This window comes from Durio zibethinus, chromosome 6, assembly GCF_047325235.1.
Source record: "Durio zibethinus cultivar Kanyao isolate XHJ-2024 chromosome 6, ASM4732523v1, whole genome shotgun sequence".
Taxonomy (NCBI): Eukaryota; Viridiplantae; Streptophyta; class Magnoliopsida; order Malvales; family Malvaceae; genus Durio; species Durio zibethinus.
Genome location: NC_143167.1, coordinates 25,553,348 through 25,570,647, shown reverse-complemented (window position 1 = coordinate 25,570,647; position 17,300 = coordinate 25,553,348). Strand labels below are relative to the sequence as shown.

General features: G+C 30.0%; 1 pseudogene across 1 annotated transcript; it reads left to right on the top strand.

Annotated features, from left to right (window-relative positions):
- The first annotated feature begins 14,907 nt into the window (after positions 1-14,907).
- LOC149518507 (uncharacterized) lies at positions 14,908-16,270 on the top strand (annotated as a pseudogene). Its single transcript, XR_016342580.1, has 4 exons — positions 14,908-15,469; positions 15,568-15,699; positions 15,937-16,038; positions 16,230-16,270. The product of XR_016342580.1 is annotated as an uncharacterized LOC149518507 (transcript).
- Positions 16,271-17,300: the final 1,030 nt, after the last annotated feature.

Below are 17,300 nucleotides of genomic sequence, written 5' to 3'. Positions count from 1 at the left end.
TGTTATGGGGTTACAGATGGCCATTGAAAAAAAGATTGAAACACTAAAAGAATATGGGGAATCAACCTTGATAATTTATCAACTAAAAGGCGAATAGGAGACTATGGACCCGAAACTAGTGTTATATCAAAAGCATATAACTGGTTTGATGAAACATTTTAGAGAGATCTAATTTTAGCATGTTTTTTGAGAAGAAAACCATATTGCTGATGCCTTGGCTACTTTAGTAGCAATGTTTAAGTTAAATGATAGTACAAAAATCCAGCCCATCAGAGTGCAAATGAAAGATTCACTAGCCCACTATTCGAACATAGAATAAGAGGTATATCGACAACCATGGTACTATGACATTGTGCAGTATATCAAGTGTCAAAACTATCTGGAGCAAGCTTCAAAAAATAATAAAAGGATCATCCGAAGATTAGCAGTAGGGTTTGTGCTTGATAGAGAAATCTTGTATAAAAAGAGTCGAGACCAGATCTTGCTAAGGTGTGTAGATGCTGTCAAAGCAAGAAGGATACTTGAAGAAATGCACGAAAAAATTTACGGAACACATACTAATGGGCATATAATGGCCAAACAAATTATGAGAGTAGGTTATTATTGGTCTACAATGGAAAATGATTGCATCAATTATGCCAGGAAGTGCCATAAATGCCAAATTTATACAGATAAAATCCATTCCCTTCCAATCTTGTTGCATGTCTTGGCACTACCATGGCCCTTCTCTATGTGGGAAATGGCATCATTTTATCTTTGTGATAATCGATTACTTTACCAAATAGGTAGAAACTAGCTTCGTATGCTAGTATTACACGATCAATAGTGTGCAGATTCATAAAAAGAGAAATAATAAACCAGTATGAGCTCTCGAAAAAGATCATCTCAGATAATGCTAGCAACTTAAACAATAAAATGATGAAAGAATTATGTGCACAGTTCAAGATAAAGCATCATCATTCAGCATCATATCACCCAAAAATGAATGGTGCAGTGGAAGCTGCGAATAAGAACATCAAGAAAATATTGAGAAAAATGACTGATACATATAGAGACTGGCATGAAAAGTTACTTTGGCCCTATTTGCCTATAGAACATCAATTCGAACCTCCATGGGGGCCACCCTATTTTTGCTAGTGTATGGGATAGAAGCTGTACTATCAATTGAAGTGAAAATTCTTTCTCTGATAGTTTTGATGGAGGCAAAATTGGATGAGGCAGATTGGGTTAAGGTCGTTTCGAGCAACTAAATCTTATTGAAGAAAAAAGGCTCTCAACACTCAGCTATGGGCAAATGTACCAAAAAAGAATCATGCGTACACATAACAAAAAGATACAACCTCGATGTTTTTGTGAGGACGAATTGGTTTTGAAAAGGATTTTGCCATATCAACATAACAATAAAGGAAAATGGATGCTCAATTAGAAAAGTCCATATGTGGTAAAAAAGGTATTCTCTGGCGGAGCTCTGATCCTAGGGATTAGTATTCTTCAATTGTGAGGGGTAAATCTTATTGGTTAAATACCAAACTCTGATAAGATGAATCTTAAAATTATATCATAGCCTTAACTAGCAAGTCATCAATTTTCATCGACATGAGCAGTGCCACATTCCATACTTCTTCAAAAAAGACTCATTCTTTTCTATTCCTAACTGTTGCCATATGGTTTCCAATTAAATTATATCACTCTGACTCAAACCCACATGCACTAACTATGGAAGTGTAGAAATATAATCGACCCCTAAGCAATCTTGTTCTTTTTTTTAAGTGCTTTTTGATTGACTTTTAACTTTCGAATAATTCTTACTATAGGCTGATGTTATTGATGGTTTCATGAATGCTTCTTTTATTGTTTATTGACCCAAAATAAATGCCCTTATTAAAATGCAATGTCTATATGATGTATGTAACAAAATTAAATACTATACAAATAAAAGAAATCAATAATCTAAACAAATAAATAATAAAAATAACAAAATAACCATATAATACAACAAAATAATATAATATATACAGTGTCCTCACCTTTGGTGATTTTCTAAAAGGTGGCATGACTCTACTCTAGGTAGGCTTCCTATGACTCACGATATGCGGAGTCAAAATTTATTTATTTACAAGTTCCTAAATCAACTTTACATTATCGTCCATTATAAACTAATAAGGTACAATAATTCTCACCATTACAAACTACAAATAAAAAAGGTTTGATCTAAATGAAAATGTTTTGCTAGCAAATGCGGAAGTTATCACCTCACGAAAATGTAGCTACTTTACTTCCTATTAATAAAGACGAAGCCTGGGTTTAGAGCTTATGTATATAAGTGCATATGCAAAAGTATGTGAAATAGTATATCAATCACAATAAAATAAATCACAAATAACAAAAATCAAAATAAGATAAAAACTAACATGCAATTTATTAAATTTTATTTATTTATTTTTTTAAAAAAATTAAAATAAAGAGAATTAAATTAAATATTAAATAAAACCACTTAAATCCAAAATTTTTTCTAGTGCAGAATTAAAATTTTTAGCTTGACTCTCAAAATATTTTCAGTAGAGTCGCCAAGTTGTCATAATGTATTTGTTCAAAGACTCAATCATTAGACATAATCATTTAAAATCATGAAAACACAAGGAGTCACCACTAGTCTTTTTAATAGTGTGATTGGCCACCCAAAAATCTTACCTTGTTAATAAAACAAGTTTAAGGTTTATTAAAAAGATAATTTTGGCCTACAAAAACAAGCTTAGGTTCGGGAATTAGTTACACATGAGAAAAGATTAGCACCCCCATAGCACCTACAAAATTGGTGTCAATTAATCATACGTTATTTATAATTTTAGATAAAAATAGTTTTTTATATGAATTTTAACTATAATTCCTTTCATTTTTAAGAAATTAAAACAATTTAAAAATCTGTGTATAGGAATATTATGAAAATCTTTAGATTAAAAAAATATCTTATAATTTTCCAACACATAGGTAGAATTCAAAGATATTATTTTTATATAAGATTTATTGTAATGTCCTTTTAAAAATAATAAAATAACTCTTTGTAAATGATAATTGTTGGTAACTTTTCCACATCTAAGCAGAGTATCAACAATTATATTTCACAAAATATTACTTTAATTTTATTTACTTTTTTTAAAAATTAATTTTTCAAATAACTTCTTATGTAGTAAAATGAAAAATGATATAATTAACATTAAATATCAATAATTAAACAAACATATATATGCACAATGAGTCAAACGTTACTATGTAAATGAGATATATGCAAATGATGCTAAAACAAAATTTATGAATCAAGTTTTTAAATATAAAGAGACCACCAAAACTTTTTTATGTATAGGCAGAGTTTGAATGTGACTATTTATATTTTAAATATCATTTTATTATTTTTATTTTTATTCTTTATTAAAATTTTTATTTTACGTTACAAGAATATATGAAAATTCTTAATAAAATAAATATTTCCTAAATATCTCATCAATTAGGTGGTATTCGCAAATAGATTATTTCATAAAAAGTTTTCAAACAAATCTTTAAAATTTTAAGATGATTGATGTTTTGGATAAGTTTAAGGTTGCAAAGTTTAATTTAAGGTTTCAACTAAGGTTTTAATTTTAGGGTATGATTTAGGTTTTAATTTTTAAGGTTTCATTTAGGATTTCAATTTTAGGGTTTTAGTTTTAGGGTTTTATTTAGGGTTTCAATTTTGAGATTTAGTTTTAAGGTATCATTTAAGGTTTTCAAAAAATTATGAACCTTTCTAAAAATTTTCAACATTTAAGCAGATTTTTAGAGCAAGCTCATTTTTTTATGACTTCCCTAAAAAACACATTTTTTATATTTTATATACTTTTCTATTATTGAAATTTATTATTATTATTATTATTATTATTATTATTATTATTTATCTTTTATTATTTAATAATTTTCCAATATTTAGATGGAATCATTATATATATATTTTTCAAATACAATTTTTAATTCTCTTTAATATTTAGGCAGGGATTTCAAAATTTTTATTATTTTAATACATATTTGTTAACACTATTATCATTATTATTTTTAAAACGTTATGCTTTTATTGGATAATTGATAAATAGTATGCGAAATGAACCTTATAACAAATTAACATAAAATATATGACCTGATTACTTATAAACTAGAGAACAAGGAAAGCAAATGCTATGGAACAAATGCAATATGTCATGAGTAATATAGCAATCAAAATAACAAACCAAGATCTTATAATAAGATTACGAATGAGATGTCAAAAGAACTTAATTTTATTTTATATAGCAATTTTTAAATCTAAACTGAAAATCCCTCCTAAACTAGTTTTTGCAACCTTTTATCCTCATTTTAATATTTCCATTCTCATGATTTAAAACTTTTAGTTATTATTATTTTTAAAAAAATTCAGCTTTAAGGAGAAATTCGATCTTCCCGTGGTTCCCTTTTAAAGCTGGTTTTTATCAATTTTTTTTAATCCAACTTGTGATAGAATTCACAAGATTAAATTAATTTATCCTAATGCAATCTAGCTCTAACATGAAGTCAAAACTATACGTACCTTATTTCTAGCAAGAAACAAATATTAGAATATGGCCACTTTATTTCCTAGTCATTGTCAAACCAAAAAACAATTGCTCACACAACTAGATTTTGAATAATAAAAAAAACTTTTAGATCCCTGAAAGTAAATGGGTAAACCTTTCACCAATACAACAACAAATATTGGTAAAAAAAAACCAAGAAATTGTGAAACCGAATGATTAGCCAAAGGAGAAGCAAGCTTAAGCTTTAAAACTTTTTCATTTGTTGCAACTGTAGGCCATGATCAAAAGACGAGGACCAAACTTTTAATCACAACCTTATGCAAGACAAAAGTATACCTAAAAGAAAAGATGAAACACATACCAAAAAAAAAAAGACCAAGAGAAAGCTTTAAGCCTTCATGATAGCAAAGAATGAAAACCTTTTTTTTTTTTTTTTCTGTTTTAGAAAACCATCATTCCTTTTGGTTTCTTTCTTCCTACTTCTGGTTGCCTGTGTTTTACATGTGCTTCATAGATATATTTTTTGGTTTTTCTTTGGCTACTACATGAGCAAAGATTTAAATAGCGGTTGAATAGTGGTATAGTGGTTGCTATTTCATGGTAGTGCCACCATCCACAACCGTTATTGAAGAAAAAATAGAAAAGAATTTGAATATCATCTACAGTGATGTATTGTGGCCATGAATTATGGTGTAACATTGAATGGCGTCAATAGCGGTCTGCTATCGCCCACTACGTTTTTCATTAAAAAATTCAAGAAAAAAAATTTTCATTTGACTTTAGTTAAAAACTAAAAAAAAAAAGGTAAAAAATAAACATTAATTCACAAATTTAGGAAAAAAAACCCATAAAACTTAAACTTTTAAAGATATAAATTCTCTCAAATTTAACTTCAATCAAGATCAAGCATATGAGGTTTAAGGCAAACAATTCATTCAACACTCAAATTATTTTTTTTTTAATTTCCAAATTTGCCTTGATTTTGTGTGTTTGAGATAATACTAGGCTATGGTGCACTGCTAGAAGGGGGCATGAGTTATTGGAACTTAAAATGAGAGTGAGACTTGAGATTGAGGGAGAGGAGTAGATAGCATACACTAGAAAAAAAAAAAGAGCTAAAACATGGGGATGAAGGTGAAGGTCTAGAGAAAAAAAACTATTGAATGCAAGGTAAGAGGATGAGAAGTTGTATGGGTCTATACAATTTAGTTAAGAGGTAGGGGAAGTAGACTTGAGGCTATTGTAGTTAAAGATTACCTTTAGTATGGAGGTTGCTAAGTTTGATTTACTGTAGGCCTATAAAAAATAATTCATTTGGCCCATAAATAGTAATGCTCTTGTTTAATTTATGGATGTCTATTTATGTGCAATATAGTTCGGTAATAATTTGATAAATACTGTAATTAAATAATTAAATATATAATTCATTATGATTATTTATTTTTCACATGTTTATTTATCTCTTGTTATTCTTTAATTATTATATAAATAATTTTTTAAATATAAATATTTTACTATAAATTTTTTCTTTAATAAATAAAACACATGACATGACATAAATTATTTTAAAAATCATAAAATAAGAGTTTTTATGATTAATAATTAAAATTTTTATATCTTATAGCAAGTTGAGCAAAATTAAAAAAAAATTCACGATCGCGATAGCCACAATGATCGTGAAAGTCTCCGTTATATTCGTAATTGTGACAAACACGATGTGACTGAAAATGTGACCAATACTTCAATTTAAATCCTTGTCACAAGCTTCCTTGTCTTTTTTCTTTTGGTTTTAATTTTCTTTTTATTTTTTACCTAGTTTTTCTTTTTTTTTTTGCCTAGTTTTTCCTTTTGCTGGTTTTTTGTTCTTTCCCTACAACTCTTCTAATTAATTTTTTTCTACTCGTTCCTATTTTTTTTTTGGTTATTGCCTCTTGATTTTCACCAGCGAACACCCCTCTTCTTTTCTTAGTTTTTTTTTGTCCTTGCTCTCCCGACTGTTTCATATCCTCTCTTCATCTTTTTGTTTGCGTCTTCATTTTTTCCTTCTATTTTTTGCTCTGCATCTTGGCTTTTCCCTTCCTTTCTCGTTTGTTTCTCTTTTTTACTGGTTTTTGTTACTTCTCATGACCTGTCCTCCTTCCCTTTATGGCTCATGCCACTATTCTCTTCAGGGATTTAAATAGCAATCGCGGTCACATTTTTTGTCACATCGCATTTATCATGTTTTCAGATATAACATAGATTATTACAGTCATTGCGGTCATTGTGGTTGTGAATTTTTTTTTGCATAATTTATTATAAAATGTAATAATTATAATTATAAAAACTCTTATTCAATGATTTTAAAAATAGTTTATGACACTCTATGTTTTTTATTTTCTAAAAAAATTATTCATAATTTTATTTAGATTATAAAAAGCATTCATATTTGGTTTATCCATAAAATTTTTCTTGGCCAAGTTCATATTCAATATTAATTCTAGATAAATCAAATATTGACAAAACATAATATGTTAAATACCAAGCATCTATATTTAATAAAATTACAAACTTAAAAATATAATAATTTCAAATTCCATCAACTACAATTATTGATATATATTTCAAAATTTACCACATGGTAGAATGACGAGGAAGATCAAATTTTTTATCTTCACTTTAGAGCCAAGTTGACTCCATCTCCATCCTTGAGGTCATTGTTCTTAATACATTTGAGGATGATACATTTGTGGTGGGGGATATATTTGCGATAAATGATACATTTGAGGTGAAAGATACATTTTGAGGTAGATAATAACCATATGGAGGTAAATAACTATGAGGAGGTCAAAAATTAAGTTGTTCCGATGGATAGTAATGTCCTTGAGTACTAGCAGATGATTCACTATACTCAAAGTTACTAGAATTTGGTCTCCCGCCTAAAGATGAAGAACCTCTAGAAATATCATAATGGTGCTTCTTGGCTTTTCCTTTTGATCGAGCTATACGTGCACTTTGACATTCACTAAATTCAGCAAATGGATTTACACCGTATTTTTTCATATTAATAAAAAGTCCACTAGTAGCAGCAAGCCTAAATTCTCCTCCAAGTGGGCTATAAGGTCAATTTGTATCTATATTATCACCAAAATTCGCACCATCACTATCACCATTACCATTATCATCTAGACTTAAACCACTACTATCATCACTTTAACTTGGTATTTGACTTGAACTTGAATGAGACATATTTCTTTCTTGAGATTAGCATGATTATTCAACATTCATTTCATTATTAGAATTATCTGCGGGTAACCAATCAGAGTTTTGACCATTTAACAAAGGATTTTCTTTCTCTTGTAACCATTCTGTCAGTGGATCATCATCTTCAAAAATATGGTCAAGGCTAATAGGATTAAAACTATTATTTATCTTATTAGTGCTCATTTTTTTCTAATGTCACATCCTCAACCTTATGTTATAATAGGTATATACAAGTTTATGAAGTCTTTCAAACTTTAATCTGTTTCTTGTTTTGGTGTGAATATAGCTAAATGTGCTCCAATTACGTTCACAATTTGATGCAGATGTTGTTTGACTAAGCACTTTGATTGCTAGTTTTTATAATTCAGGAACACAAGTGCCATATATCATCCACCACTCAGCTGTATAAAATTATTTAAATTAAATTTGAATGTGCTATACAATTAAATAATATAAATAAATTATAATTATTTAATTTACTATTTACCTAGATTCATTTGCTTCCAAGCTCTTTGTGCCTGTGGAGTACCAAATGTTTCATGCTTGTCTCGAAATAATAACAACTACATCGATTAAAAATACAATAATAAATGAATAAATATAAAATAATTTAATTTTTAATACATAAAATAAATGTTAAAGTTATAAAATAGTATTAAATACTAACCTGATTAATCATTCTGATTTGAGTATCTATCAAAGGTTCTAATCTTTCAATAACTGCTTTTATGCCTTCTAATGTTTCTTTAAATACATTTGCAGAATGTTCCACTCCAAATTGAAATTGTTGATTTAGATAGTAACCTAAACATAATTCATAACAATATTTTATTAAAGTAATAAAAAATAAATATATAAGCAATTTAAGTATAAAAAATAAACATATTTTTTAAATACCATCTATATTCTTGACATACTTACCAGCAGAATGCAAGTCAAAGTGCATGAAACTCCATCTATTGTTAATAATCTTTTCATATTCAGCAGAATAACGATAATTTTGCTGAATTGCTTGTTTAGCTCTATCCACAACCTCGTAAATAAAGCCCATTGTTGGTTTTTCATCACCATTTAAAAAGTGCAACATTTTTAACAAAGGCTCATAAACTTTTATTATATCGCCTGCTTTTTTTCAAAAATTTTTTCTTAAAATGACTTTTTTGGCTTCATAAGCAGGTCTTGATTTTTGTTGTCCCCATTTTGAATTTTTAAATTCTTACATATTCATCAATAAATTTTTAGAGTAATATATTTTAAATTAATATTTTAAACAATGATATCATGAAAAAATGCTAGATTTAAATAATTGTACTAATTACTTAGTACTAACCTTTGAATTGAACATTTCTCTCAAACCTTGCTTTTGCCTCATTATTTTTTCTAACTGTATGAAATGAATGGCAAATAGGGTAAGAGTAGGATGAAGTATTTGCTTCCCTTATGTATATTTCTTCATCAAATTAACAGTCAAAATGTGATTGTATATAAAATAGTCACTTTCTTTGCATTATCTAAAACTTTTGCCACATTTTTTTCCCAATATCTTCAAGGCACAAGTCCAAACAATGAGCTGAGCATGTTGTCCAATACAAATGTTTTCTTTTCTCCATTAGTCTTTTTGCTGAGGACTTAAGTGCTGCTTCGTTATTAGTGACTATTTGAACAATGCATTTTTCTCCAATTTCTTCCACAACTTTATCTAATAATCTATAGTAAAAGTTTGCATCTCTATTACGAATACTTGAGATATCTACAGATTTTTAAAAAATGGTCCATTTAATACAATAAACAAGGAAATTAATGATATGCATTTGATTCAAACTACTGGTCCAACTATCATACATCAAAGTGACACCCAATTCATTCCAATGAGATTTTAATCCATTAACCCATTCATGAACTTGTTGATACTCAGACTCTAAATACACATCTGAGACCTCATAAGGTGTTGCAAGTTTTACATGTTGGCCAACTTTTGTTGTCACAGAAATCAAATTATGCAACCATGGAGAATTTGCTAACTGAAAAGGAAGTTGATCGTATATAAAAAAAATTGATATTGATTCACCCATCTTTCTTCTTAATGTCTTTAAAAATGAATCACTTACTTTTTAGTTGCCTTGAACTCTTACTTCTAACCAATTCAGGTATAGCTCCTCTTAATGAAAATTCAGACTCATCTGGAGTTGATTTCCTTATTCTTTCTTTAAAATATTCAGCAACTGAGCCATGAGAGCTTCATCCCTCTTCATATATGTTACTCCAACCACTAGTTCTTTGTCTGAATTCTTATCTTTTGTGCCACTCATGTTGTGATTGGATACTATCTTGCACGGCTTGTCTAGTAGCGATGTCTTCATCAATAAATCTTTCATAATCATCTTTCCCTCTTAACTGTGATAAAAATTCATTTTTTCTCCTTTTGTTGTCAGCTTTTTTTTATTTGTTTTCTTGAAGGAGTTTCATCATACTTTCTCTTACTATACCTATTAATAATATAGTTAAAAAAAGGGGAGAAAATTAGTTGCACATGCTTATGTAATTTTATAATTTTTATTAAGAAATTAACAATAATATTTTTTAAAGAGTTATAAAAATATATCATATCAGTAACGTTGGGGCATGGTGCAACGTTGCCAATTTTATGAGCAATGTGTTCTTTGAAACGTATTATTCTTCCTTTTACAACTTTACCACAAAGTTTACATGAAACATTTCCTCTTGTATTTGGCACAGGTGTTCCAAAATGTCAACCTATATAATCACTTGGCGCACCCTCTACTCCTTTACTCGAAAATTTTTCACGTGGTGGCATACTTGTTATTTTGTATAAAAATAAAATAAACTTATATTTAGAAATATTAATATTACTTATTACATTATTAAAAATTAATTTTACACTAATTTTTTTAATTTTTAGTTTTTAAGCTTAAGAATATTATTAAATAACTTAATCTTTTTGATACACTAATTGATATAATTTTTTTTATCATAGATAATTCTAATAATTATATAATAAATACAATTTTCAATAATTACACAAAAATAACAATAATTAATCTAATATTAAAAGAATTGACAACAATATAAATATCAAAACAACAAAAAAACTATTAAATTTCATATACAAAATTATAAATTAATATATACTAAATCAAAATATAATATTTAATTTTAATTAATTGTCGTCTAACTTATACAAAAAAATTTATAAAAAATTTTCATCTAAAATTTTTATATATATATCATATTAAATTATTAATCCCTTAATTTTTTTTAATTATAAATCTTCAATCCCTTTAATTAGATTTTATCTAAAAAAATTTCAAAAATTAAAAATTTTCAAACTTATATTTTAATAAAATTTTCAAACCTATATTTTTTATTTTTTAGTTTTTAATCTTAGTAGGAGTAATAGATTATAAAATGCTAAATTTATTAAATAACTTAATCTTTTTGATACAGTAATTGATATAAATTTTTTTATCACAAATAACTTTCAATAGTTATATAATACATACAATCTTCAATAATTACACAAAAATAACAAGATTTAATCTAATATCAAAAGAATTGACAACAATATAAATATCAAAACAACAAAAAAATATTAAAATTCATATACAAAATTATAAATTAATATCTAACACAATCAAAATATAATATTTAATCTTAATTATTTTTCATCTAATTTATACAAAAAATTTTATCAAAAATTTTCATCTAAAAGCTCTATATATATTATATTAAATTATTAATCTTTTATTTTTTTAATTATAAAGTTTCAAAACCTCTAATTAAATTTTATCTAAAAAAATTTTAAAAATTAATTTCAAAATTAAATAAAAAATTCAACCCCCACCCCTCACCAAAGGCCAACCACACCCAATCCCTCCCCACGTGCCCCAATGTCCCTTAATTTGTTTAATTCTAATTTCTAACAGAACTATCTAGAAACGCAGCTTGCTTTCTTCTATTCATCTTCTTCGTGTTTCCAGAGCTTGGCTTTCTAGAATTTTTTTTTCTCTTTTTTTTTTTTTATCTCTCATTTTCTCTCGCATCCCTTCATCACTATCACTTGCCTAATACCTATGAAATACCTAATTCGTCTCTCTCAAACTCTCACAACAGATATCATTTTACAAAAATTTTATGAGAAAAAAAGGTAATTTAACTTTCTTTTCTTACCTTATTTGATCTTAAATGTTGATTGAAAACTTGAAACTGATTTGAATTTGGGTGCCGAAGTGCTGAAACTTGAAATAATTTGTCTATTTTCTAGCTTGTTTTAAGATCAATTTTGATGCTAAAGATATGAGTTCTTAGTTTTATTTTTTGCTTTTGCTTTTACTTTTACTTTTACTTTTACAGGTTTATTGCTTTATTCTGTAGAGTTGAAAACTTGAAAATTTGTTTTTTTCTTTAACTATTAGATCTGTGTGTAAGAAAATGGAATAGTAGCAATAACGATCCGTTATTGTCACTATTCTCCGTTACGTCGTTATTTTGAAGCCGTTAACTCCATTTTTGTTGTGAATGAATTTCTCAACTGCATTTTGTTCAATAGCGATAGCGGGTGGCAGCGTTACCGTAATTTTGCGGTCACTATTCCATTATGAAATCGCTTTTTGAATTCTTGGTTCCCTTCCTCCGTTTCTTTTCTATCTAAGTGCTTGTGTCACGGACCTAAGGAAGAGTCTTGAATCCCACATCGAACATAATAGGAAGGTCACTGGGGTATAAAAAGGTTCACACCACCTCTGCCTTGTGAGGCGCCTTTTGTAGGACAAAATCGTGAGGCCAGGGGGGTCAGAGTGGACAATACCTCACAAGGGTGTGAACCGTGACGTTAGGTTGATCTAGGATGCCGGAAGGGTGAATGCCCAAGTCCCGGAGCCGCGTGAGTTCGGAGCTTAAGTCTCAACCCGTGACAAGTGGTATCAGAGCTAGCCCTAAACCGTTCGATCCACGTCAAGCACCTCGAGAGAGGTAGGCAGGGTGGCCAGCCTCCGTGACGAGGGTGTCACGAGGTTAGGTGCGGGAGAATGTCACGGACCTAAGGAGGAGTTCTGAATCTCACATTGAACATAATAGGAGGGTCACTGGGGTATAAAAGGGTTCACACCATCTCCGCCTTGTGAGACGCCTTTTGTAGGACAAAACCGTGAGACCAGGGGGGGCAGAGCGAACAATACCTCACAAGGGTGTGAACCGTTACAGGAAGACTGATCTGGGATGCCGGAAGGGTGAATGCCCGGGTCCCAGAGCCGCTTGGGTTCGGAGCTTAAGTCTCGACTCGTGACAAGTGGTATCAGAGCTAGCCCTAAACCGTTCGATCCACGCCAAGCACCTTGAGGGAGGTAGGCAGGGTGGACAGCCTTCGTGACGAGGGGCGTCACGAGGTTGGGTGCGGGAGAATGTCACGGACCTAAGGAAGAGTCCTGAATCCCACATCGAACATAATAGGAAGGTCACTGGGGTATAAAAAGGTTCACACCACCTCCGCCTTGTGAGGCGCTTTTTGTAGGACAAAACCGTGAGGCCAGGAGGGTCAGAGCGGACAATACCTCACAAAGGTGTGAACCATGGCGGTCAGGCTACTCTGGGATGCCGGAAGGGTGAATGCCCAGGTCCCAGAGCCGTACGGGTTCGGAGCTTAAGTCTCCACCCGTGACACTTGCCTCCTCCCTTTTCCTTTCTTGGTTTTTGTCTTCCTCTCTCGCTACATTATGGTTGTTTTTCTGGTTACTGCCTCTTGCCCCTCTTCTTACGACTTTCCCACTTTTCCTTTTTATTTCCTTTTTGCTTTCACGTACCGCCTGCTCTTTTCTGGTTTCCTCTTCCTTTTCTTACGTTTTTTCCGCTTCACGTCCTCTCCCTGCATCCACGTTGCTCTTCAGTTTTTCTGCTTCCTGTCCGCTCACGCCTCACGTTCTGTTGCAGTTTTTTTATTTTTTTGCCGCAGCCTTCCTCCTTTGCTACCAGTTACCTTCCTTTCCTTCTCACGTCTTCTTCCTTTTTTGTTTTTGCTACCCGCCCCAGCCTCTCGTCGCAGCCACCGTGCAGTCTTCCTTGTTTCCACGTCTCCCCTCACTGACGCCAACCTTCCTTCAGTTAGTTTTTTTCCTCACATTAAGCTTGCATGATATGCCCATGTAAGGCCAAACCGAATGGACCTCTCCCAATGACAATATATTGGGTTCTGGATTTTATTTTTGGCCCATTTGAGCTTTCATCATTTTTTTATCTTCATTTGGGCTCCTTTTATTTTGAGCGAAGTTTGTTATTTATTATTTTATTATTAATTTTTTTACTTTTTTTTTTTTTTATTTTTAATTTCAATTTTTTAATTTATATATTTATTATTATATATATTTTTTATTTAATGACCAACAATAAATCATTAATGAGGTTTTTAAGATTGAGCCTTTATCAAATATTTTATAAGAACTTATATTGAACCATTCAAGAATGGGTCATACAATGAGTTCGAAAATGATGATTGAAGCCCAAAAATAAATTTCGGTTAAAGTGATGAAAAATCTCATACAAAATTAAATCTCTATAGTTGTCCTTGAAAATTAGTAGGATGTTCTTTTTTTATTTACATTTAGGTGATCTTTGATACTCAAATAGATTTGTATTGATACTTTACATTGTGTCCTTACTAGTTTGAACTAGCTTTGTAACCTTATGGTTGTTTTAATAAATTATGACTTATCAAAATAAAAACAAAGCATACCTAATGATAAATTACAATAAATAAATTGTCCATTATTTTTAAAAATAAATATAATCAAAATAGAATTAATAAAATCTAAATTAAATTAAATTGCATGTTATCATACATTCTTAAAACTATGTGACGAATGTTCATAGACAATGAATATCACATGCTTGTTGTGCTTTAACAAGAGTACAATAAAAGGGTTTATAAGATATGTTGTATTAATTTTGGGAAAAGTTATTTCTAAATTTATTTTGTTTATTATATTTATATTATGTTAATTACTTGTCTTGTCATTTTTGTTTTAAATTTTGTTATTCGATCAGTACAAATATACATCTATTAACTTATGAAAAAAAATCAATTAATTCATAAATAAAATATTACATTGAAATTGATAAGTTATTATTGAAATTAAAATTTTAAGATAGAAGTGTAGAATAAATAATATTTTCTTTATTATATTTATACACTACTCTCAACATCTTTGGTCGGAAAATAAAAAACTCCAGTCTAAAGGCAAAACAGCAGCTTTACCTCTTGCCGTGTGTCAAAGAAACATGAAAGTTATAGGACATGTTGCATCTTAAGAAGCATGACATTTGTGCCGATTCCAGCTGCCATGACATTCACCGAATCACCGGCGTAACTCTTCCTTCATCTTCAGCAAGAAACAGAGTGAAAAAAGAAAAGAAGAGCTTCTTGAAAAACACTTGGGTCAGTTTCTCATTTCCTTAAAGCTGCTAAATCAACAAAAAAAAAAAAAAAAAACACATGGAGAAAACAAAGAAAATGTCGTTGGGAGTTCAAAAGAAGACCAAACACACCAAGCAAAACAAGAAGAAATTCCTCAACGATGTTTTAGACTACCTCAACTCAGACTGTTACATGTTTGCTCCTCTCATTTCTTCTCCACTGTCTGGTAACCTTTTTTTCTTTTATAATATAACCGTTTCCTTTTCAATGCGTTATCTTTTTTTTTTTTTTTTTGCTTCAATAATTTCTTATTTTGGTTATCAGGAGCGAAACTGAAAGAACCCATTAAAGGAAACAAGAAGAGGGTGTTAAAGACGGTTGGCAAGTATATGAAATCTGACACTCGCATGTATGTACCCTAGGTTTCTTCTCAGCTAATTGGTTCCCTTCCTTCAGGTATTTTTTATGGTTTTTTATTAGAATGTTTTGCCCTGAACTGTTTTCACTTATGCACAAGTTTTTGTCCCACGTTACTTAAAAAATCCAATATATATATATATATATATATATATGTAGTATAACATTAATGTATGTAAGAGCTTTGTGTTCATTCGCAATTTGCTTTTAAATTTTCTTTTTTTGGTGCAAAAAGTACAACACTTTTCGTTTGGATTTGCATTTGTTTTTGTATAGCTTTTGACATCATGAGACTGTCAGTTAGAGAACAACAAATTCACAGGCCAAATTTAGCTAAGATGACAATGATGGGATGGGTATATAGCTGTACAAATAAAGGTAAACCAATGCAGTTCTTCATAAGAAAGTAGATCATATATGTTTATTGAATATCTAAATTATGAGAACGACAACATACATGGTTTGGTCATACAACATTTCTAGGAATACTTTATTACTTAGATAGAGCAAAATGATGGAAATGGTTTCATTTAATTCTTATAACTTTAGTTTAACCTTTTGTAATGCAGTATTGCTAGGACAGGGGATTAAAGAGGGAGCTAAAAATTGAAATGAAGTATGTCGTAAGAATTATAAAGATTGTTTTAAAAAAGATTTTGATATGCAAGCATGGGAAATAAAAGCTTCCGCAATTTGAGGATGGACATAAAACTTTCTTCACTATTTCTTCCCATGTATGGAGTAATTTCTGTTGGCAAGCATACTTTGGCAACCTGAGAGAATCACTTTCTCTTCGTATCCATGCCCTCCCCCTATTTGGTCTTTATCTTTCACAACCATATTTCCCTCGCTGCTGGGTCTGTTTATTTACGTTTTGGCTTGTTTGACAATGCATTTAGAGGAGGATCCAAAATCCAGATAAAAGTTTGAGAATGTGAAGATTACATTGAACTGTATGATGATCATGTTAAGTGCTTAGAAGATAATTCATCTTAGTTATAAGATCAAATAGCCTTTTGTATTTAGAATGAAGGAAAAATGATATTATTCAATGATTATAATTTGTTTGATAAATGCACATCTGTATGCACCCCTAACCCATGTTCGTGAAGGACACACATATGTATTTATCCTGCTGCAATGAAATGAACGATGGTGCAGTAAAATTAGTAAATATGATGGTTTTATCATCTGTATTAAGTTTAACTCAGATTATGATTGGCTTTGTCTATATGTTTGTCTTGACCTGGGATGGCTAAGGCAGTCTATCTATGTTATAGCATCTGATGTTAAATGGTTAATCAAATCAATGTGAAGTGCAAAATATTTGTAATTTAATCAAAAGCAGGTTGCTTGCCATTTGTGGACTTACACTAAATTGAGTTATTTACAAAAAGGCTTTGTTTCCATCTTCTCCTAATTCTCTTTTTTTATATATATTTCTCTGTTTCGGTCAGGCCAAATCAGGTTTTGTCTAAAACATTCTTAGTTAGTTATGCGACTTGTGGCCTTATGTCTCGTAAGGGTTAGTGAAAACATTTAAACAAAACCACCAAGGCTTGTTAGAGGTGACATTCACCAGGTATCAAAACCTTAATTTTGTTAGGGGCATATAATGGTCAAAAGGGCATAGCGATATT